Source organism: Oryctolagus cuniculus, chromosome 4, assembly GCF_964237555.1.
Source record: "Oryctolagus cuniculus chromosome 4, mOryCun1.1, whole genome shotgun sequence".
In the NCBI taxonomy this organism is placed as follows: Eukaryota; Metazoa; Chordata; class Mammalia; order Lagomorpha; family Leporidae; genus Oryctolagus; species Oryctolagus cuniculus.
Window position 1 is genome coordinate 102,043,536 of NC_091435.1, and position 25,859 is coordinate 102,069,394.

A 25,859-nucleotide genomic window follows, 5' to 3' on the forward strand; every position below is an offset into this window, starting at 1 on the left:
ACTTTGTTGACAGTTTTTACCCCTTAAAATTGGATCCGCAGAGAAAAAGCAGAAGAAAACAACTTGAAGATCTTCCCTCAAATGAGATTCTCTGTTCGTCTGGGCTTTCATTGATTTATAGTTGTATTGATGTCTCACATTTCTATTAAAAACACCATGTTCTAATGCTCACTGTGGCGGAGGATTTCCTTTGCCTTGGACACAGCGTCCACCAAATCATCCTATCACCCGGAGAGCCTGGGGTCCTGGGAAATCAATAGGTGTTTAGTATCCAGGGAGGCAGGATGGGGGAGACACGTGAGGGGGGCACCAGTGACTGTGGGGGCAGGAACGTCTCCAGAAGCCACAGGGCTGCCAACTGTGAGATCGGGGTGGCTCAATAACCACGGTTTTAAGCCAGTTATTCCCATTCTCTCTTGCCTGTCTCCTTCAAGGTAGCCGCTCCAAGAATAGGGGGCTCTTCGTTTTGCCCCACATTCCCGCTCCACCCACTTCTGTTTCCTTCTGAACGAGAATGGCCTTTGAGAGAAACCCTATTTGTTTCTGTGCCTGAATATCAAATCCCTAGCCTCTGAGATTCACATAGCTCTGCCATCAGTTTAAGGCAGTGTTCAATTATCCGCGGAGGCACAGTCAGGTCCTGTGTGTCGGGGAGGCCCTGTCGAATGCCTGCGTCCCTGCTGCGTGGTGGGTGTGCTGTCACAAGGATTCTGTCACCTGACTCCTTCCCTCCTCTCTACCTCAAAATCAAATCAGCTGCTCAAAAGGCCATGAAGGGTCCCGAGCTGCTAAGGCAGAGAAACAAAGCTGCTAGTAATAATAGCCTTACCGAGGAGGAATGAAGAAGAAATTAACTCTGGATTCCTCGGAAGGCATTCTGGGAAACAGCTAGGCCACACCAAATCCCAGCTCCAAAATGTGAACCATATTTGTGACCAGGGCTCCTGGCTCGCAGGTAATCCAGGGCCTTGTCCTGTGCACACCTTCTCCCTGAAGCTCTGAGCATGAGATCTATGACTCCGCCTATTGTCTAGCAAAGTTCTATTCATCATAAGGGCAAAGACCTTACTTGAGTCTCACTTGAAAAATGTTTTGCGATTAAAGGCTTCCAAGCTGCAAACTTACCATCAAGGAGAAAAAAACAGCCTCCTGTGGGAAACAGCCAAACTTAAAATAAAATTGACCAAGCAGAAAGTTATAAATAATATTATTTAACAGGGTTTGGAAGCACAGCCAAGTGTGTTGCAATGTTCTCCGTCCAAACAAGGCCAGCATACTTCTCATTGTTTCCAACCTCATGACTGACATAGGAGATAAATGGAAAGGAAAAAGGCCTGCAGTTATGAAATGTAAATTTAAAAGAAAAATCAATCTGTACAGTCAGAAAAACCAGGTGGTAGATGGAAATTAGACTCACTTATGAAAAAAGGCAATACATTTCCTAATAGGCAATAGTGAAGGTCCAGTGAAAAGAGCAAGGAATTTGGAGGCAGAGAGAAGTTCCAATCCTAAGTCCACCCCACACAAACTGTGCCTGACAATAACCTCCTAGCTTTTCTGAACCTCACGTCCCTCCTCTGGGAAATGGAGCTCAACTCACTGATCTCACAGGTAATGATGTGGACTTTAAGGGACTGAGGGTGGAAACCCACAGCCCAGCACTCATCCCCTACAAGATCAACTTTCCTCTGTCTCGTGCTCCATCCCAAGCCCCTCCACTCCCCAGCACGCTGGAAATTCATAACATTGGTCTTGAACTTAATTGTTTTAAGCAGTTTTGGTTTTCGTTTGTTATCAAGAACGGTACTGTTGCACTAAAAAACAGTTTTAATTAGATATGACATCTAATGTGTTACAGCTGGCTACCAATATGACCTTCACGAATCAGTCTCCTTCCTCTGAGCTTCTGGGTCTTACCCTTAAAGTGAGGCCACAGAACTAGTCCACAGGGAACCTTCCAGTTCTGGTATTCCAGGAATCACTGGGATCTCTGCCTATGCAAACCAAAGTTTCCTGTTTTGTTTTGATTTTGCCTCCTGCTGGTATGTTATTTCAGAGTGAGTTTGGGTTTGACTAGTACCTGGTGTTTTTCTTTTATGTATGGAGATCTGAGTGAAGGTAAAGAGAACCTTGTTCTCAGGTGACATTCAGTACATGTTTGCAGAATGAATAAGTTACACTAATTAGGATGAAATAGAATGTTGCTCTGAATATGAAACCTGGGTCCAATCTCGGTGCATTGCTCCTCCTCACCTAGAGCTCTCCTGCCCACTTCTCCAATTTCTGTGGAAACCGTGGCAGCTCTGGCGTCTGAATGCTGTCAGATGAAGTAAGAGGTAGGCATTTTAACCATGTTTGCTCTTCAACCATTTTTCATCAGTTCCTGAGTACTTTATTGTTACTATAAAGCTCAGGAGATTCAGAAAAATAACACAATTCTCTCAAAATGCAAACTAAAATAATTGCAAGTCATCTTTTTCCAAAAATTACTAAGAAAGAGAGAGAAAAAATAAAAACACTGAAACTTATGGGCTGCAACTTAAATGTGCCATAGGAAGCCCACAACAAACTGTAGTGTAGCCTTTCTCTCAGATCTCAAATGTGCAGGAACATGCAGAAGAAATTCTTCCTCAGACAACAGGACTCTGACTCTGAAGGTTTCTGTGCATCTCATATCAGGTCTACAGAACAAAAAAAAAATGCCTAGATTAATCTATGCATCAACACACTTTAAGAGTAACGTGGAAATTTTTATTCAGTAGAAAGAAAATCTTTAAATCATGCTTTTCTGTGAAAGAGGAATCCTTCAGCTCTCAACATTTTTTTCACTACTTGGGGAAGATCTATTCCTTCTTTTCTATTGATCTTTGAGCCTATTTTTGGACAAAAATGGGACTTAAATGGCTGAAAAGAGTAAGGGTATGAGACATTGGTGTGAGTTATATTGTCTGAACACACTTCACAGCCACTGTTCTTTCCCAATATGTTCTGGTATTTGTACATCACCTTGGAGTTCATGACAGTATCTGATATTTGGCCTTGCTTTTGGATGAATCTGTCCTAATACTTTACTTGTCACCATATAATGTTCCACTTTCATGCATATATTTTGAATTTCCTCAGTAGTCAGTTATTCTATTGATGGGATATAGTATATCTAGAAAGAATCTTTGGCCAACCCTCTCCTCCTCCCCATAATGCTTTGAAACCATGAAGTATTCCACCAATGAGATTTCAGACATGTTTATCTTTCAAGTTTATTTGAATATAACAATTCACTATATGACACCTGATGAGTTGTCAGCTTTAGATTCTTTGCCTTCTGAAAATATTGTTATGATCCTCTGTAGTTATTCATTTTCATTTTGCCACCAAAACTGTAAGGAATTCTGTAATTGTGTAGATTCTAGGTGAGTACATATAAATTACAAACTTTTCCCCCAAACCTCTCTCCATTATGAAAATATCATGAGTTTATAAATTTAGAAAGAACATCACAAAAATTCAGACTTTCTTGAATATTTAGGACTACTTGTTTTCAATAATACTGAAATTACCTTTAAAGCACTGGAAAATGTATCAAGAATTTTCTAGACCATTATTAATAAGAAATAAAAATTTTCAGAATCATATAAATTCAGTTGTATTAATTGCCTGTCAAATTTCAATACTTGGATGGCTTGCTTTTTAAATTTTATGAAAAGCTTTGTTATAAGCAATTATCCATCATATCAGTACACAGTGGACTTGGAGGTCCTTCACAATCTGCTAGACAATGTCATTGACCTTAGTTTCCATTACTCCTTTACCTACTCTTTTATTCTACATGATCTGAGCACTCTGTGTGCATTCCACTACAACATCTTTATACCTCTATCTATGCGTGGAAATAATTTAGTATTTCAAGAAATAAGCACAAGTCTTGCAGCTCTATATTCTTGTGACTTAGCATAGTACAACACATAGATGATATCCACCAAGTGAAGATAAGTGGCAATTAAAACACTTTCTTTTCACTAATGTGTACCTATAAGAGAGTTCTATCATAGTTTTGTTTATTTTTAAAAGTTTGGATGGATATCTGATTTACCATTCATACTACTTCACAATACTATTATTGTATTGCTATCTATTTCTCCCTTCAGACACATTAAAATTTGTTATATATTTAGATGCTGCAATGTTGGGTATATGTCTTTTAATTATATTGTTTTGATGAAATGACCACCCTTCTCATTTTATAATCACTGTCTCTTTGTAGAGTTTTTGATTTAAGATCTATTTGATCTACTTTTCAGCTTAATGAACTCAGTATTTATTGTAAAATAGATCTAGTGGTGATGAACTCCATCAGATTTTCTTTGTCTTAAAGTCTTTCTCTCTCTTTCCCTTCTGAAAGACAGCTTTGTCAGGTAAAATCTTCTTCATTGGTAGTTTTTCCTTTCAGTAGTTTGAATATGTCATCCTAGTCTTTCAGAGCCTACAAGAGTCTGCTCAGGATCCTCTGTGAGGATAGGGGCCGGCGCCATGGCTCACTTGGTTAATCCTCCACCTACAGCACCGGCACCCCATATGGGCGCCGGTTCTAGTACTGGTTGCTCCTCTTCCAGTCCAGCTCTGTGCTGTGGCCTAGAAAGGCAGTGGAGGATGGCCCAAGTGCTTGGGCACCTGCACCTCTGTGGGAAACCAGGAAGAAGCACCTGGTTCCTGGCTTTGGATCGGCACAGCGCCGCCTGTAGCGGCCACTTGGGGGGTGAACCAACAGAAGGAAGACCTTTCTCTCTGTCTCTCTCTCACTAACTCTGTCAAATAAAAAATAAAATAAATAAATAGAAATGTGAGGATAAATAAATAAATAAATAAATAGAAGTGTGAGGATAGTCTAATCGAGTTCCACAAATCATATGAAGAAAAAATAACTGTTCCTCAGCATTGGAGACAAGGGCTACAGTCTTTGGCATTTGACAATGTGATTATAATGCAGCTCAGTGAAGTCCTCATTCAGTTGAACTTGTTTGGGTGCTTCTGGGCCTCATGTACCTGGATGAGTGCTGGAACTTCTCCACTGAATGATCAGACTCCTGTAAAGTCATTCTCATGCCTGAGTGACTGCCAAAATCTGTGCACTTGGGGAAATGATGGTGGAAAACACCTTTTCTAATATTTTGCTTATGTCGCTGTTGTACATGGGTTTTTACAACCTCAAATTCCTCAATAATGGCTGAATAAACTGAAACAGCAATAATTTGATATTCAGACAGTATAATTTCTGCACAATGAACATACTTCAAGACCTTTACTTCATTTCTATGTTGTAGTTTCCCAAATTGTGTTCTTTGGATGATAACTTATGCTGAATACTCCAAAGTATAATGAGCACAGATTTGACCTTATTATCAAATATTTGGTAATAATTTGTGAAATAATAATTATATGATTTCTGTATTTTAAGACTGAAATATACTAATAGATAATATGAATACTCAAGAAAATATAGTATATAATTTTACTCTTTTAACCTATTTTGTTTATTCACTATTGTTTCCATGGGGCATCTTAATAGACTGAACTGTAGTGGATGCATCTTTGAAGGAAAATGCTTTTTCCAAGTCTCTGCAATTCATTAGGTAATAGCCAAGGAATACAATGGAAGTAGCTGAATATTGCCAAATATGTGTGTTTGTAATGTTAGAGATCTCTAAATTTGCTATACTCTCTTTACATGTACTCTGATTGCATAGCAAATCATGGTCATATCTGGGGAAACATTAAGGGAAAATCAGTCCTTGAGCTTATTGGTTTGTGATTATTTCATACTAAAAATATTTGTTGTTTAATATGTTATGTATGAAATATAAGAAAAAATTTCATTTGGCCTTGATCATGTGAAAAGTAATGTTTTAAAATATGCTGGGCTGTGGAAGAGCAGTGGAAGGTGCCCCAAGAGCTTGGGCTCCTGCACCCAGGTGAGAGACCCAGAAGAAGCTCCGGGTTCCTGGCTTGGGATCGGCCCAGCTCCAGCAGGTGCAGCCATCTGGTGAGTGAACCAGTGGAAGGAGAACCTCTCTTCTGTCTGTCTGTCTCTCCTTCTCTGACTGTAACTCTGCCTTTCAAATAGATAAATCTTTAAGAAAATAATAAGTAAATAAATATGATGGGCCTGTGGATTAGGAAGTAACACAGTATCATATTTTGTTTCGGTATGTGTTTATTGGGTACTTATATGGAGAAGGCTGTATTTTAAGATCCTTCTTAAATGTACTTTTGAAAATTCTCAAGAAAATTCTGAGAAGTAGATGCTATTATTACCTCCTTTCACAATCCGAGAAATACAGGAAAGTTGAACAATTTTTCCAATGCTACCCAACTAATAAGTTGGTATAGCAGCACTTGAGCAAGGATTAAATCTTCAGAATTTGTGCATCTATCACATTAAACTATGTGTAAAGTATTCGACCTAGAAATTCAAAATTTTTTCAAATTTCTATTCTTGTTACTTAAAACAATACATAATAACTCAAGTATATAAATTCATTCTACAACTGCAGATTGAAATAAATACATTTTCTCTCACCTGGATAGTTAAGAAATAGTCCAAATGCTAAGGATTAAATTACATTTCTCCTTACATTAAAATCGGTTCTGACATCTGACTCTTTTTGAACTGGTAAAAATCATATCAAAGATGCTTGCAGGACACATCAGCTTGATTTGCTACTAGACAATATAAATGAAAATATTATTTTAAGGCAAAGATGTGTGGATGTTATTCCTCCCTTTGTTCACATTACTGACATATCCTAAAGAAGTGTTTTTAGCAGATACATTGATATGTGGCTTAAATATAGAACTGAACTAAAATAGAAAAAAATACTTAGATAAAAAGTGGCAGTTAACCTGAAAATTATGGGTCTTTAAGATGTACCCTTTAATCATTTCTGAGAAGGGAACTTAAAATGAGGAACGTTTATTAGTGAATTATTTTTAGCTTTGAAGTGATCCCCAGTGGCTTTCAGAGAAGTCTTGGTTTAACACTGGGAAATATTTCATTATTACGTCTATGGACCGAGCTGTTTCAAAAGGCACTTTGCAACTACAATTTTGAAAGACAAAATCGGGTAATTGTGCTCAATTTAATTAGGTCAATCTCTTGTATATGGTTAATTTCAAATTTTGGTGGCTATAAAATCTTAGCCATAAGAATAATACTGTGCCTAAATAATAGAAGTTTCATAATACTCCCAAAACTTAAAAGTTTGTTTCCAGTATATTTAAGGACACTATCTAGTATTAATCTTGAGATCCAGGCAAATTACAAGTCTTATTCTCCATATTTTATAGAGAGAAGATCTGAGTTAGGGCAAAATGAAATGACTTATTTAAGGTCAGACTGACAGTGCATGTTGATATGGGTTTTTTTTTTCCATTAAACACCATTTCTTCAAGTGACAAAATGGAGATACCAATATGAGAGTATTTGTGTGGTTCTTTTCCCATAATTTAATGACGATTTATTCATGTGTCCACCTTCTTGCTTGCTTTTATGTTCCTCTGCCTTAGATAAAGAACTTAAGGATGTTATTGAGATAATAATCTTTCTTCTGTGGTCATATAATGAGATTATAGAAATATTAAGTGCTGTGGTTTTTCTAAAAGAAGTCATTTGCATTGCATTATTTACTTTAGCCATGATGCAAAATCCTCATATTTCTATGTCTGTCAGTCTCAAAAATAGCTTGGTCTAACCTAAGGAAATAGGCCTCTAACATCTTTTATACCTTTTTTCATTCTAGTGTGCATTTATTAATCTGGTATAACCATCAGGCACCCCAGCAGAAGGAACCAAAATTACTGCGGGTATTTTAAGCAGGAGGAGGTTAAACATAAGAAATTCAGTGTTCACAATATTGAATTCTGCACTTGCTCCTGAAACAATACAAATCTCTCCCACCAGAGGAACTATTTCTTGTGATGGTACCACTAGTACTACTGAGTAGGAGAGCACATCCCTGGGCTGTATTCCTGAGACCAGGAAGCTGGAACCAGGGCCCCGCTGCAGCTACTGCTGTTGTTTAACAAGCTCCCTCTGGGACCCAGAAATTAGAAACAGGCTAGTGGAATGCTCTTGCAGAGGAACATGCAGTCTTCAAAACCCCTTGCCAGTGGCACACACCCAGAGGGGACAGGAAGATGCCTTTTTTCTTATTTCTATCTTTCAGGTGTTGTTTGGCTATTTGGCAAAACCCAATTCCTAGCCAAAATTCTATTGACGTTAAAATCTGGGAAACTTTTAGCTATGCAATTATGCTGCAACACAGAGAAGCGAAAACAATGAAAGATAAGATTGAATGACATGATATATAATATCTAGCAAACATGAATTTAAAATTTAAAATCTAGTTAGAGGGTTTGGAGTTATGGCACGGCATGTTAAGACACTGCCTGAGACGCCAGCATCCCATATGGGTGCCGGTCGAGTCCAGACTGCTTCGCTTCCCATACAGCTCCCCGCTAACATGCCTGGGAAAGCTTGGGCCCTGACACCCACGTGGGAGACCCGTATGAAGCTCCTGGCTCCAGGCTCTGAACTGGCCTGGTCATGGCTCCTGCAGCTGTTTGGCGGGTGAAACAGCAGATGGAAGAGACTTTCTCTCGCTCGCTATCTCAACTTTTCTCTCTACCTGCAAATAAATAAATAAATTTTTTAAAAAATTAGCTGTAATTGCCTTAAATTACTTTTCATCCATTCTAAGATATCATTACTTGCATAATACAGAAATATTTTATATATAATAGGAAAGAAAATATTGTCCATATAATCATGAAGCTACTTACTAAGGCAACTTCAGCAGCAAAGGGCAGCACACTTCAGAGATGCTTACACGTGGAAAGATGTGTTGTTAGAATCAATGAACCACAACATGTATGTCATATTAAATTGTAACAGTTTGATCTTCTTATGGTGGCATGTGCGGGTATACAGAGGAATTTTCTATTTTAGATAAATATTGAAATATTCAAATAAATTAGCATTCTATTTAATTGGCATGATAAAATATAGAGAGAAAACAACAAAAAATAATAGAATGGTGAAAAACTGGAAGAGATATTTTTTAATTTCCCACTAAACAGATAATTTACCAAATGAAATGACTGACAACTATTTATACCTTTCTAGATTAAATATAGATTTTCCCCCTCTCCTTCTCCCCTCTCCCTCCCCTCTCTCCCTCTCCCTCCCCTCCTTCTGCCTCCCCCTCTCCTCCTTCTGCCTCCCCCTCTCACTCTCCTCCCCCTCCTCTCCTTCCCCCTCCCCCTCCCTCTCCTATATACAAGTACCTGGGTTCACTTCTTTGTTCTGCTCTGGACCCCAGCTTCATGCTAAAGCACATCCTGGGAGGCAGCAGGTGGCTCAAATGTTTGTTCCAACACTCACATACAGTAGGCATTTAGGGAGTGGCCCAACAGATGGGAGACCTCTATATGTCTATCTTTCTCATTGTCTCTATGCCCTTTCAGTTAGAAGAATGTCTGTCCTTGTTGAGTACCCCCTGATTATCAGACACTATTTCAGGGGCTGTTAGGAGAATTGGGAATCAGAGTCCCATAAAAATCAGAAAAGTAGTATTCCACAACCAGAGTTCTGAGAACAAACCAAGTCTTGACAAAGTTATTTCAATGAAATTTCCAGTATCCCACTTTTGTCAGAACTTGTCAAATGAGCCTGCTGACCTGAGATCAGAACTTAAAGAGCTACCCCCTGAGTTGCTGAGAGGTCTAGACATGTTCTATTATCACCAGCAAGCAGAAGTGCTTTTTCATAGCAATAATCTGTTCCTGGTACCAGCACCAAATGTCTAAAAAAGAAAAGTTGGCTTGCAATATTTATGGTTCATAATATATTTTGCTGTCAGCTCAAAGATTGCAGATGTCATTTGCCAACAACTTGCTTATTTGATTTATGGAATAATTAATTGTGAGTAAGATAAGCAGTGCACTGAAGACTGACAGCTATAATTAATAGATCCTTGCAGCAAAGAAATCTTTACAAAATTGTGAATGCAAGTTCATAGACCAAAGAACCAGTGTCTCTCAAATTGCTTTATATCCCATTCTTCAGGTATGGGTCAAGGGCTGTACATCTAATAATAACTCTTTATAGTCATTTAGAGCCTTGTAATTTACAAAGTGATTTCTGACATGTGCTATTTTATCAAACTACCCAGACACCCCTACAATGAACACAGAGAAGGCATTGTTATTTGTGCTGAGGACTGAAGTAACACACCATGAGAGGTTAAATGATGTTCCTAAGGCCACACAGTAGGTATGAGAGCTGAAGGCAATCCAGGTACAGCAACTCCAAAGTCTATTGTGGGTAATGTTGCCTGTTGTTGGGTATTGCAAACAGCACTGCTTTGAAGTACCCAGATTAAACCCTGCCTCGTCTATGCATGACCTAAGCCAAAATAATAATCATAATGATAAAATCTCTCAATTCCCAGGAGCCTCTGTCTCTTCACATGTAAAGATACAATTTCCACTACAGTTTCTTATGGGGATAAAATGCAATAAAGCATGAGAAAGACTCTCTTCTCTGGTACCTGTAATACACGAGATAGCTAAATATTTAGTTTCTGGCCACTGCTTCCTGCCAGCCCAACCCACCATTTTTTTTTCCCACTGCCTGCAGCCACCTGACTTAGCTGGGTTCTCAGTTCATCAAAGTCTCCCCATAATTATGCCCATGTTGAGGGAAGATCAGACAATCTTAAAGTATATCCTTTTTGATTCTTCAATAAAATCATCTGGATACAGTCCAAACAGATCCACTCCAAAAGAGACTGTACTTCAAATAAAACCATGTTTGAATCAGGCTCATAGCCTTTTATGTAACAAGTGCAGCAATCTAGACCTAGTCATATACACAAGGTAGGGAATTTTAAATATCACCGGTACAGAAGCTGGTAGATACTTTCATGTCTGCCTCCAAGGAACTTAGAAGCAAAAGGGGACCGGCGCCACAGCTCACTAGGCTAATCCTCTGCCTTGCAGCGGTGGCACACCAGGTTCTAGTCCCGGTCGGGGCACCAGATTCAAAAAAAAAAAAGAAGAAGAAGAAGAAGAAGCAAAAGGGAAAGGTATATATAATAATATAAATGAATCCTTAGTTACTTGACTGTGGGAGCATAGTGTCTATGCATGTCAACCTTGACTCATTGCTACGGGTTACACTTTTAATTTCCTCACAAATGAGACATTTGTCCTAATTATAATACCATGTGCTCAAAATACCAACAGTACTTCTCTTATTAATTAATGGTAGACTCAACTAATAAATAGCAGCAGTTGCTCCATCATTTCTGACTGTGAATTGCAAAACCTTAATTAAAATATCTAGTTCTCACTGTATCCATCTCTTCTGGCTGGTCACTTCCTGCCTAAATCTTGTGTGTGTGTGTGTGTGTGTGTGTGTGTGTGTACATCCTGAAGAACGGGGAGAGATGGCAAACACTGAGGAGGGTTTATTGTAGAAATCCATCCAGCATGGAGTGCAGTTCCTGAGATCAGTCAAAGAGCCTCTGAGGGGTTGCTCTTTCTGAGCACATCTTCATGACCATCAATAATATTGCTTGGAGCACAGTACCCAAGTGTGTGATTTCCTTGCTAGTCTGTAGGTTGTAACTTTAGACTCAACAACAGATCACAACTTCAGATCAACTTCAGATCACATGCTAAATAGGCTAATCCATTTGTTCTCCAAGGCCCACAGTATCAGTTTTGCAGATCATTCCTCCATGAAGTTTGGTTTGTGCCGATCAATTCAACTGAGAGGAACAAGTGAAATGAACCAGTCAGGACTGCCCTGTAAGTGAGATCACAGATATTTGCTGTGAATGAGAAAATGAACAAAATCAGCTCATAGCCTGTTATGTAACAAGTGCGGCAGTCTAGCCTTAACTGACCATATACACAAGGTAGGGGATTTTAAATATCACCAGTACAGAAGGTGGTAGATACTTTTATGTCCTATATCAACATGATACATGTGGCCTGTATCAACATGTTGAATATATTCCTCCTGGAGGGTTCTGAGACTGATTTGTTTTGAGCCAAGTACAGAAAATAAGCCATTTAAAAGAGGGATAAGTGGGGATAAAAATGTGTGAGTTGCTTTTAAGCAATGTAGAGCAGAACTTATTTTAAAAAATGCATAATCAATGCCTCTCTAGTTAATGGTCTTACTCCATGGAATGTTTGTAGAAAGAAATAGCAAATATTTCTTATGGAGCTTACTGCCGATCTGGAAAGACAGGACGTATATTCCGACAGTGGGGTGATGGTACCAAGTTATGAGGGAAGAACTCTAAGAAACGGGAGATGCAGTCCGGTAGGATTCAGTATTGGTATCAGGGCCACTGGAGGGAAAATCGTGAGAGGTAAGGCATGGTTGGCCTGCTAAAGTATATTCAGAAGAATCTCAATAGATGATGTGATCTAAGAGAGAACATAGTTATGGGGTATTCAAGGGATAATGTGAAGGGATTTATAAAATGAGAACACCTATAGGGAGAACATTCACTTTCTCTTAGAGTCTGTTGGTAGCATTACACCTGTTCCACCCCTGAGGAACTTTTAGCTTTTAAGTGAAGTCAGTGTTTAGCTAGCTTCCTTTGTTCTCATTTCAATGAAATCAACAAAAATATAACAAGGAGAATCATTGACTTACTCAGCATAACTTAACAAGGAAATCTTTAGCTCTTTCATTGTTTACTACAGAAGATATTAGAAATGAGATTTTCAGTTGTTAACATTACAGGTCAAATTCACCCAACTTTTACTAGGACAATCATTAAAAGAAACAAAACCAGGGCGGACGCTGTGCCGCAGCAGGTAAAAATGCCATCTGCAGTGCTGGCATTCCATATGGGTGCAGGTTTGAGACCTGGCTCTCTGCTATGGCCTGGGAAAGCAGTGGAAGATGGCCCAAGTCCTTGGGCCCCTGCACCAGAGTGAGAGATCCGGAGGAAGCTCCTGGCTCCTGGCTCTTTGGATCAGCTCAGCTCCAGCCGTTGAGGCCATTTGGAGAATGAACCCGCAGATTGAAGATTCTCTTTTTCTCTCTCTCTCTCTCTCTCCTCTCTCTCTCTCTCTCTCTCTGTCTGCCTCTACCTCTGCCTCTACATAACTCTGCCTTTCAAATAAATAAATAAATATTTTAAAAAAAGAAACAAAACCAGGAGTAGAAGTGTTTCTGATAGTTGTCACACGGAAGCTTCCAGATAAACCATATTACACAACTTACAGTATGTGGCTGAAATGTAGGTCGAAGAATTCCAGGGAATGTAGTCAATGGTTTGCAGCCCTGCAAAACAAAGAATAAAATATTCTGTCTAACATGAAACACTCATTTGCTATCTTGTGCTTAAAAATTGCTGCTTAGCTCCATCTCAAAAACATGCCATGGAAGACAGAGTGTGTTTCCAGCTTACTCTTCTTGCCCAGATGTCGCTAAACATTCAAACGGTCATAGTTTTGCTCTGCATCAGACAGAAGCTGTATGGGCAATTTTTAAAATGTTCCGATTGCTTTTTATCCAGATTCTACCAGGTAGAGCTGGAACACAATTTTGTCTTCTTAAATATATAATCATACTGTTTTATTTTCTTTGCACAAAGTTTTATAGCCCAGTAAAGGGATTATAACTGTTTATTATAGAGAAATGCTAACGACTTTTTTCTTCTTCACTAAAGACTATTTTCATCTAAAGAATATTGTATATTTTTGCCCAACTCAGAAGAACCCTAGTGGTTTAAGCCTTCTTATCCCTCATGCTGAGCATAAATCCCATCTCTACCTCTATGTCTATGTGCATGTGGATATGGGAATGGAAAGGTGATAGCTGGTGCAGAGGGACTATATACAAAGTTATAGCCCAAAATTACCGGGATAAAAGGTCCTATCTTAGGTAGATAATTCCTATACCTCCCCTCCAGGCTTCCTTTTTAATATTTCAGATATAAGATAATACATCTCATTCCTCTCAGCCCTAATCTTTCACTACATTTTAATGAAACTTATCTCAAACACTTGTGACATATGAGAGTACTTCAAAAGTTGTTTGGGAAAAATGGAATTAAAAGGTAAGTTTATTTTGGAACAAAAAATTTGAAATCTATGCAAATAAGAGATTTTCAAACAGTTCATGCAAATGCATATTATGAAAAAGCAGTGCATGGCTTTCAAAGATATTTTTGCAATATAATGACATTATTTTTAAATTCCATTTTCTAAGAACTTTGGAAGTACTCTCTTACCTACTATGTTTAATTTATAATGCTGGAGGTTAAGGCAAGTCAAGAAAGAGATTCCCCATCCCTTGAATGTCCTATAATCCAAGAAGATAGTGTAGGTGAATCACAGATGTTTATAAAACAACCCCAATGCAGGGCCCTGAAAGAAATGAAAAGACAGTTAATTAAAAAGGTTAGAGAAAGAGAGGAATCACACTGATTTTCAGGAATTGGGGAAGAACCTCATGATCAAAGTGATTTTGAACTGACCTTGGGTAAATGGTCTATTGATGGAAATGCAGATATTTATTAAGAAAGAAGTACCAAGGACAAAGCCATGGAGCCAAGGTTAAACTGTGATAGCTCTGTATTGAAAGTGTACAAATTAGACATATTTGGACGGAGCATCACATAGATGTTGATGGGAGAGGAATCTGGAAGGAAAAGTGAGGCGAGAGAGTAAAGTTCTCTATAAACACCAAGGACAAAAGGACACATTTGATTCAGAAATAGAGAACAAAATAAGTCTTTTAGTAAGAAAATAACTATCTTTTAAAAAATTTATTTGGCAGTTGTACATCTAAGTGGGAACAGGAAATACTATGGAAATTAGGGAGCTATCTCTTTAGAAAAGAAGTATTGGGTGGGAGCTGAGCAGAAATAGGAAGCCTAGGGAAGTAAGGGCAGATGCATGCTCATTGTTTCTTGGTAATTTGTGGCTGTTGTATCATGTTACTATGATTGGCAAAAACACCTTTTGGAGTTTGAAAACAGCATGATTCCTGTGAGTGATGACCCTTCATGAAATGTTCCAGACATAATGAATGGGTTGATGCTAATGAATTTCCCTTTAAGGGTCAGCTAAATCATTAGAACTGGAAGAAGTGATTATATACGAAATATTTCTAGTATTTGAGGGATCCAGAATGAGGTGAAAGGATATACGGAATGTTAGAAGATATAAAATGAAGGAAATGATCTGTTCTTTAATCAAGGGTTATAGGTTGGGGGGAACTGCGAATCAAAGTATCATTCATAGCTCAAATGTTGAAAAGGCGGGAGGGAAAACAAAATGGGAACTCTGCCGAGAAGTATGCAAGGTACTTTATTCAATAAACATTTAATGTACATACGTGTGTGTGCATATAAAAGGCATACTAGGGAAAAAGCTATGCATGAATTTTAAAATTGGTTTTGTAGCAAAATAAACACATATTGTTCAACCTATTATCCTTGAACTTTTTGAAATATCCTTTATACATTCTAATTTTAATTAAATAATGAGTTGTTTCATTTGAAAGGCAAATAGTTGTGGGGCACAGAAAGAGAGAGAGAGAGATCCCATCCATTGGTTCACTTTCCAAATACCCACAATAGTCCAGGCTGGGCCAGGCTGAAGCCGGGAGCCAGGTACTCAGTCTGAGTCTCCCACATGAGAGGCAGTGACACAATCACTTGAGCCATCACCTGCTGCTTCCCAAGGTACACATTAGTAGTAAGCTGGGCATCAAATGCAGGCACTCTGATACAGACACAGGCATTCCAAGCAGCATCTTAGCCACCAGGCCAAACAGCTCTTCACCCCTACCCTTGTATATATTTTAGAAGAAGATTTTCCTGTGGAGACTTTTACTTGCCCATCTTTTGGATGTGGTGGTCTTATTCTGTTCTCTAGAGCAGGTCATTATCTGATGATGAATGTAGCAATCACTGCTGAGAAAGAGTTGGCAGGACTTGTGTGATGAGGCAGCAAGAACCATTCAGGAAGTCAGGAAGCCTTGAGTTTAGAAGACCAACTCAAACTGAGGAGACACCACAGTGACTACATCCTCTCTCTCCACCTAGTCCACAAAAACCCTGCCCAACTCCATGGATGCCCTTAAAAAAAAACATTTATTTATTTGAAAGGCAGAGTTGCAGAGAGGCAAAGGCAAAGAGAGAGGTCTTCCATCCAGTGGTTCACTCCCAATGAATGGCTGCAAAGGCCCGATCTTGGCCAATCAGAAGCCAGGAGCTAGGATTTTCTTCCCGGTTTCCCAAGTAGGTGCAGGGGTCCAAGTATGTGGGCCATCTTCCAATGCTTTTTCAGGCCCATTAGCAGGGAGCTGGATTGGAAATGGACCAGCCAGGGCTCAAACCGGTGCCCACATGGGATGCCCGCACTGCAGGCAGCAGCTTTATCCACTATGCCACAGAGCTGGCCCCTGCATGCGCTTTTCGTATACACATTGAGTAATTTATTAACAAAGAAAAAATGGAATCATCTTGGGTGCAGTTTCCGTGCATCCAGAATTCAAGCCAAAGACGGCCATTAGAAGAACCAAAGCTCTGACTCCTTTCATCATAATTACTCCTTTAATTCAATTTCTCTCTGCTTAACCTCAAATTCTGTCTATCTCACAGTTAATTCTAGAGACTGCTCACATTACCTTGGGGTGAAGCCTTTTTTCTTCTCTCTTTTTTTTCAACTTTTATTTAATAAATATAAATTTCAGAAGTACAACTTTTGGATTATAGCAGCTTTTACCCCATAACATCCCTCTCACCCACAACCATCACATCTCCCACTCCCTCTCCCACCCCATTCTTCATCAAGATTCATATTCAATTATCTTTATTTTATTTTATTTTTTTAACTTTTATTTAATGAATATAAATTTCCAAAGTACAGCTTATGGATTATAATGGCCTCCCCCCCCCATAACTTCCTTCCAACCCACAACCCTCCCCTTTCCCGCTCCCTCTCCCCTTCCATTCACATCAAGATTCATTTTCAATTCTCTTTATATACAGAAGATCAGTTTAGCATACATTAAGTAAAGATTTCAAGAGTTTGCACCCACATAGAAACACAAAGTGAAAAATACTGTTTGAGTACTAGTTATAGCATTAAATCACAATGTAAAGCACATTAAGGACAGAGATCCTACATGAAGAGTAAGTGCACAGTGACTCCTGTTGTTGACTTAACAATTTGACACTCTTCTTTATGGCATCAGTAATCACCCTAGGCTCTTGTCATGAGTTGCCAAGGCTATGGAAGCCTTTTGAGTTCACCGACTCTGATCATATTTAGACAAGGTCGTAGTCAGAGTGGAAGTTCTCTCCTCCATTCAGAGAAAGATACCTCCTTCTTTGATGGCCCTGTTCTTTCCACTGGGATCTCACTCGCAGAGATCTTTCATTTAGGTTTTGTTTTTTGTTTTTTTGTTTGTTTGTTTGTTTTTGTTTGTTTGTTTGTTTGTTTTGCCAGAGTGTCTTGGCTTTCCATGCCTGAAATACTATCATGGGCTTTTCAGCTGAATCCGCATGCTTTAAGGGCTGATTCTGAGGCCAGAGTGCTGTTTAGGACATCTGCCATTCTGTGAGTCTGCTGTGTAACATGCTTCCCATGTTGGATCGTTCTCTCCCTTTTTGATTCTATCAGTTAGTATTTGCAGACACTAGTCTTATTTATGTGATCCCTTTGGCTCTTAGACCTATCAGTGTGATCAATTGTGAACTGAAATTGATCACTTGGACTAGTGAGATGGCATTGGTACATGCCACCTTGATGGGATTGAATTGGAATCCCCTGGTATGTTTCTACCATTTGGGGCAACTCAGCTTGAGCATGTCCCGAATTGCACATCTCTTCCCTCTCTTATTCCCACTCTTATATTTAACAGAGATCACTTTTCAGTTAAATTTCAACACTTGAGAATAACTGTGTATTGATTACATTATTCAACCAAAAGTATTAAGTAGAACAAACAAAAAAAATACTAAGAGGGATAACATATTAAATTGTTCATCAACAGTCAGGGCAAGGGCTGATCAAGTCACCGTTTCTCATAGTGTTCATTTCACTTTAACAGGTTTCCTTTTTGGTGTTCGGTTAGTTGTCACTGATCAGGGAGAACATATAATATTTGTCCCTTTGGGACTGGCTTATTTAAATCAGCATAATGTTTTCCAAATTCCTAACAGTGATCACTTTTCAGTTAAAATTTAAACACCTAAGAATAATTGTGTGTTAATTACATAGTTCAAGCAATAGTACTAAAACAAAAAAATACTAAAATGGATAAAGTATTACACTCTACATCAACAGTCAGGACAAGAGCTGATCAAGTCACTATTTCACATAGTGTCCATTTCACTTCAGCAGGTTTCCCCTTTGGTGCTCAGTTAGTTGTCGCCAATCAGGGAGAACATGTGATATTTGTTCCTTTGGGACTGGCTTAATTCACTCAGCATGATGTTTTTCAGATTCCTCCATCTTCTTGCAAATGACTGGGTTTTGTTGTTTTTGACTGCTGTATAGTATTCGATAGAGTACATGTCCCATAATTTCTTTATCCAGTCTACCGTTGATGGGCATTTAGGTTGATTCCATGTCTTAGCTATTGTGAATTGAGCTGCAATAAACATTAATGTGCAGACAGCTTGTTTGTTTGCCAATTTAAATTCCTTTGGGTAAATTCCAAGGAGTGGGATGGCTGGGTCAAACGGTAGGGTTATATTCAGATTTCTGAGGAATCTCCTGACTGACTTCCATAGTGGCTTCACCAGTTTGCATTCCCACCAACAGTGGATTAGTGTCCCTTTTCCCCACATCTTCGCCAGCATCTATTGTTGGAAGATTTCTGAATGTGAGCCATTCTAACCGGGGTGAGGAGCAACCTCATTGTGGTTTTGATTTGCATTTCCCTGATTGCTAGTGACCTTGAACATTTTTTCATGTGCGTGTTGGCCATTTGGATTTCCTCTTTTGGAAAATGTCTATTGAGGTCCTTGGCCCATCTCTTAAGTGGGTTGTTGGTTTTGATGTGGTGGAGTTTCTTGATTTCTTTGTAGATTCTGGTTATCAACCCTTTATCTGTTGCATAGTTTGCAAATATTTTTTCCATTCTGTCAGTTCCCTCTTCACTTTCCTGACTGTATCTTTTGAAGTACAGAAATTTCTCAATTTGATGCAATCCCAATAGTTAATTTTGGCTTTGACTGCCTGTGCTTCTGGGGTCTTTTCCAAGAAGCCTTTGCCTGTACCTACATCTTGCAGGGTTTCTCCAATGTTCTCTAATAACTTAATGGTGTCAGGTCGTAGATTTAAGTCTTTAATCCATGTTATGTGAATTTTTGTGTAAGGTGAAAGGTAGGGGTCTTGCTTCATGATTCTGCACGTGGAAATCCAATTTTCCCAGCACCATTTATTGAATAGACTGTCCTTACTCCAGGGATTGGTTTTGGATCCTTGATCAAATATGAGTTGGCTGTAGATGTTTGGATTGATTTCTGGTGTTTCTATTCTGTTCCATTGGTCTATCCATCTGTTTCTGTACCAGTACCATGCTGTTTTGATTACAACTGCCCTGTAGTATGTCCTGAAATGTGGTATTGTGATGCCTCCGGCTTTGTTTCTGTTGTACAAGATTGCTTTAGCTATTCAAGGTCTCCTGTGTCTCCATATGAATTTCAGCATCATTTTTTCCAGATCTGAGAAGAAGGTCTTCGGTATCTTGATTGATATTGCATTGAATCTGTAACTTGCTTTTGGGAGAACGGAAATTTTGATGATGTTGATTCTTCCAATCCATGAGCATGGAAGATTTTTCCATTTCTTGGTATCCTCTTCTATTTCTTTCTTTAAGGTTTTGTAATTTTCATCGTAGAGATCCTTATCATCCTTGGTTAAGTTTATTCCAAGGTATTTGATTGTTTTTGTAGCTATTGTGAATGGGATTGATCTTAGAAGTTCTTCCTCAGCCATGGCCTTGCCTGTGTATACAAAGGCTGTTGATTTTTGTGCATTGATTTTATATCCTGCTACTTTCCCAAAATCTACTATGAGTTCCAATAGTCTCATAGTAGAGTTTTTGGATCCCCTAAATAAAGAATCATATCATCTGCAAAGAGAGATAGTTTGAGTTATTCCTTCCCAATTTGTATCCCTTTAATTTCTTTTTCGTGCCCAATAGATCTGGCTAAAACTTCCAGAACTATATTGAATAGCAGTGGTGAGAGTGGGCATCCCTCTTTGGTACTAGATCTCAGTGGAATTGATTCCAACTTTCCCCATTCAATAGGATGTTGGCCATGGGTTTTTCATAAATTGCTTTGATTGTATTGAGGAATGTTCCTTCTATACCCAATTTGATTACAGTTTTTATCATGAAAGGGTGTTGTATTTTATCAAATGCTTTCTCTGCATCAATTGAGATAATCATATGGTTTTTCTTCTGCAGTCTGTTAATGTGATGTATCACATTGATTGTTTTGCGCACATTGAACCATCCCTGCATACCAGGGATAAATCCCCCTGGGTCTGGGTGGATGATATTTCTGATGTGTTGTTGTACTCTATTGGCCAGAATTTTATTGAGGATTTGTGCATCTATGTTCATCAGGGATATTGGTCTGTAATTCTCTTTCAATGCTGCATCTTTTTCCGGCTTAGGAATTAAGGTGATGCTGGCTTCATAGAAAGAATTTGGGAGGACTCCCTCTTTTTCAATTGCTCTGAATAGTTTGAGAAGAATTGGAGTCAGTTTTTCTTTAAATGTCTGGTAGAATTCAGCAGTGAATCCATCTGGTCCTGGGCTTTTCTTTGTTGGGAGGGCCTTTATTAGTTTCAATTTCTGTCTCGGTTATGGGTCGGTTTAGGTTTTCTATGTCTTCCTGGTTCAATTTAGGTAGGTTGCATGTGTCCAGGAATATATCCATTTCTGATAGGTTTCCCTGTTTGCTGGCATACAAGTCCTTGTAGTAATTTCTGATGATTCTTTTTATTTCTGTGGTGTCTGTTGTTACGTTTCCTTTTTCATCTCTGATTTTATTGATTTGGGTCTTTTCTCTTCTTTTTTTAGTTAGTTGGGCCAATGGGGTGTCAATTTTTTTTTTTTTTTATTTTTTTCAAAAAAGCAGCTCCTCATTTGGCTGATTTTTTGTAGTGTTTTTTTTGGATTCAATCCTGTTGATTTCTTTTCTGATTTTAATTATTTCTCTTCTCCTACTAGATTTGGGTCTAGTTTGCTGCAGATTTTCTAGATCCTTGGGTTGCATTGAAAACTCATCTATTTGGTGCCTTTCCAATTTCTTGATGTAGGCACCTATTGATATAAACTTTCTTCTTAACACTGCTTTTGCTGTGTCCCATAAGTTTTGGTATGTTGTGCTGTTATCCTCATTTACTTCCAGAAAATTTTTGATTTCTCTTTTAATTTCTTCTATGACCCATTGTTCATTCAGGAGCATGTTGTTCAATCTCCACGTGTTTGCATATGCTCTAGGGATTCCTGAGTTGCTAATTTCCCACTTCATTCCTTTATGGTCTGAAAAGCTGCATCATATGATTCTAATTCTTTTGAATTTGCTGATATTTACTTTATGCCCTAGTATGTGGTCAATCCTAGATAAGGTTCCATGTACTGCTGAGAAGAATGTAAATGCTTTATATGTAAGATGAAAAGTTCTGTAGATAACTGTTAGATCCATTTGGGCTATAGTATCGTTTAAATCTACTGTATCCTTGTTGATCTTCTGTCCTGTTGATCTGTCTATTTCTGAGAGTGGAGTATTGAAGTCCCCCAGTACTATTGTATTAGGGTCTAAGTCTCCCTTTAAGTCCCTTAACAAATCTTTTATATAAACTGGTGTCCTGTAATTAGGTGCATATACATTGATAATCATTATATCTTCTTGTTGAATGATCCCTTAATCATTATATAGTTCCCCTCTTTGTCTCTCCTAACAGTTTTTGTGGTAAAGTTTATGTTGTCCAATATTAAGATGGCTACACCTGCTCTTTTTTCATTTCTGTTGGCATGGTATATCTTTTTCCAGCCTTTCACTTTCAGTCTGTATGCATCTTCATTGGAAAAGATGTGTTTCTTGTAAGCAGCAAATAGATGGGTTTTGTTCCTTAACCCAATCAGCCAATCAGTGTCTTAACTGGACAGTTCAGGCCATTAACGTTCAATGAGACTATTGATAAGTCGTAAATTTGCCCTGCCGTTTGCCAAAGATATTTTCTAATATGTGCTTTGAACTTCCTGTGATCTTTTGCTGTGAGGTTTCCTTCGTTTACCTTCTTTCATATTGATGACCGTGTTTCTGTGTATCTGTGTGTAACACATCTTTAAGCATCTTTTGCAGGGCTGGACGAGTGGTGACAAATTCTTTCAATTTCTGTTTCCTGTGAAAGGTTTTTATTTCACCTTCATTCACAAATGAGAGCTTTGCAGGCCAGCACTGTGGCTCACGAGGCTAATCCTCCACCTTGCGGCGCCGGCACACCGGGTTCTAGTCCCGGTCGGGGTGCCGGATTCTGTCCCGGTGGCCCCTCTTCCAGGCCAGCTCTCTGCTGTGGCCCGGGAAGGCAGTGGAGGATGGCCCAAGTGCTTGGGCCCTGCACCCCATGGGAGACCAGGAGAAGCACCTGGCTCCTGCCTTCGGATCAGTGCGGTGCGCCGGCCGCGGCAGCCATTGGAGGGTGAACCAACGGCAAAGGAAGACTTTTCTCTCTGTCTCTCTCTCTCTCTCACTATCCACTCTGCCTGTCCAAAAAAAAAAAAAAAAAACCACAAATGAGAGCTTTGCAGGATATAATATTCTGGGCTGGCAGTTTTTCTCTCTTAGTACCTGGGCTGTATCTCGCCCTTCCCTCTAGCTTGTAGAGTTTCTGATGAGAAGTCAGCTGTGAGTCTGATTGGAGATCCTCTGAGAGTAATCTGACGTTTCTCTCTTGCACATTTTAGGATCTTTTCTTTATGTTTCACTCCGGTGAGTTTATTTACAACGTGTCATAGTGAGGATCTCATTTGGTCATGTTTACTAGGGGTTCTATATGCTTCCTGTACTAGGATGTCTCTGTCCTTCTCCAAACCTGGAAATTTTCTGCTATTATCTCACTAAAAAGGCCTTCTAATCCTTTCTCCCTCTCCATGCCTTCAGGAACTCCTGGAACCCGAATGTTGGGTTTTTTAATAATATCCTGTAGATTCCCCACAATATGTTTTAGATTTCTAATTTCCTCTTCTTTTCTTTGGTTTGACAGTATGTTTTCCTGTGCTCTATCTTCTAAGTCCGATATTCTCTCTTCTGCTTCACCCATTCTGCTTTTAAGGCTTTCTACTGTGTTTGTCATTTGATCTACTGAATTCTTCATTTCATTATGATTTCTCATCACTATCACAGTTTCATGTTCTACTAGTTGTTTCTTTTCATTTTGATTCCTCCTTAATATTTCATTTTCACGAGAGAGATTTTCTGTCTTGTCTATTAAGGATTTCTGTAGTTCAAGAATTTGTTTTTGAGAACTTCTTAATGTTCTTATCAATTTTTTGAGATCTGCTTCTTGCATTTCTTCTATCTCATCATCTTCATAATATTGAATTGGGGTGTCTATTTCATGTGGGGGCGTCATAGTGTCTTCCTTGTTCTTGTTACCTCGGTTTCTGCATTTGTTGTTTGGCATATTGGAGATATTCTTTGGTTTCTTCAGTGTGGTGTTTTTTCTCGTTATACTGTGACTCTAGATTAAGTGGACTGTCTGCTTTTGATGGATCCTTAGAGGCTGTGATGTGTGTGGACAGAGAGCTCTGTTTGGTTCTTCAGGGTTAAGGTTGTGCCAAAGGTGACTCACCCAGATTGTTCTCCCTCTCTCTCTCTCTCTCTCTCTCTCTCTCTCTTTTTGACTCAGTTGGGAAGTAATTCCACACAGCTGAGTGGAATTGAGGGTAGTTGATGTATGAAATCTGGCCCCTGTGGGTATTCATCTGCTTACCCCTGGGACCACACAAAGAGTTTATGGAGCCCTCAGTGTGGTCTCAAATTTCTCTGCAGTCTCTCACCAGGTTGCCCAGGTTATGGAGTTTGTGTACTTGGTGAGTTCTCTCGCCCCCCCCCCGCCCTCAGATTTTCACAGTCTCAGTTCGTTAGCTCCACACTTTCACTAGGTCTTAACCTTCTGTTATTTCTCCCCACCAGAGTCAGGTTTTTCTGCTTGGCTAATGGTGGGCACCACTTTACATACGTAAAATGGCGCCTGCTCTTTGTCTTGCTCGGCTTTGTAAAGCGAGTGGAGAGAGAGGCTAATGTCCGTTCTGGTTCCCCTTATTTATTCGTTTTTTTCTCTCCTCCAGTCAGCCTGGTGAACTTTCCCCAGCAGGGCTTCAGGCCTTGTTCCCTGTAGGCTCTTTCTGCCTTTCCCTGCCAATGTCTCAGGTTACCGGGGTTTTTGTCTCACCTCCCCTTCCAGCGCTGGTGCACAGACTCTGCAGCTTGGCTTCTGCGGTGGCTCGGCTCCCACGGCTGAGCTTCCACGCAGTGAGTGACCTTGTTCTCCCTGTAGGTCCTCCGTGTCACATCCACTAGATCTGGAAGAGTTTCCTCTGCAATTTTTTCCTGAGCCTTTTCCTGAGGCTACAGTTACTCCACTTTTATTAAACTATCTTTTCCCGGACTATCGGCGCACGCCCTCACTATTCCGCCATCTTGGCTCCCTCAATTATCTTTATATACAGAAGATCAACTTAGTATATATTAAGTAATGATTTCAACATTTTGCACACACAGAAACACAAAGTATAAAGTACCATTTGAGTACTAGTTTTACCATTAATTCACATAGTACATCACATTAAGGACAGCGATCCTACATGGAGAGTAGGTGCACAGTGACTCCCGTTGTTGATTTAAAAAAAAATTTTTTTTTGACAGGCAGAGTGGACAGTGAGAGAGAGAGAGAGAGACAGAGAGAAAGGTCTTCCTTTGCCGTTGGTTCACCCTCCAGTGGCCACCGCGGCTGGTGCACTGTGGCCAGCCCATTGCACTGATCCGAAGGCAGGAGCCAGGTGCTTCTCCTGGTCTCCCATGGGGCGCAGGGCCCAAGCACTTGGGCCATCCTCCACTGCACTCCCAGGTCACAGCAGAGAGCTGGCCTGGAAGAGGGGCCACCGGGACAGAATCCGGCGCCCCAACCGGGACTAGAACCCAGTGTGCCAGTGTCGCAGGTGGATGATTAACCTAGTGAGCCATGGCGCCAGCCTGATTTAACAATTGACACTCTTATTTATGATGTCAGTAGTCACCCGAGGTTCTTGTCATGAGCTGCCAAGGCTATGGAAGTCTCTTGAGTTCACAAACTCCAATCTTATTTAGACAAGGCCATAGTCAAAATGGAAGTTCTCTCCTTCCTTCAGAGAAAGGTACCTCCTTCTCTGATGGCCCATACTTCCAAAGAAACAGTAAGGAAGTGAAGAGGCAACAGACAGAATGAGAAAAAATATTGCAAATTATGCAACTGATAAAAGATTAATAACCATAATCTACAAAGAGATCAAGAAACTCCACAAAAACAAAACCAACAACCCACTTAAGAGATGGGCCAAGGACCTCAATAGACATTTTTCAAAAGAGGAAATCCAAATGGCCAACAGACACATGAAAAAATGTTCAAGGTCACTAGCAATCAGGGAAATGCAAATCAAAACCACAGTGAGGTTGCTCCTCACCCCGGTTAGAATGGCTCACATACAGAAATCAACTAACAACAGATGCTGGAGAGGATGTGGGGAAAAGGGA

General features: G+C 39.5%; 1 long non-coding RNA gene across 1 annotated transcript in view; it reads right to left on the reverse strand.

The window, feature by feature from the left end:
• LOC127482903 (uncharacterized) overlaps nucleotides 1-25,859 on the reverse strand; it is a 370,681-nt gene that overhangs the window by 151,153 nt on the left and 193,669 nt on the right. Inside the window, exon 3 of the long non-coding RNA XR_011388372.1 lies at nucleotides 13,307-13,366. This is a non-coding gene — a long non-coding RNA (uncharacterized lncRNA). The remainder of the gene's footprint in view (nucleotides 1-13,306; nucleotides 13,367-25,859) is intronic.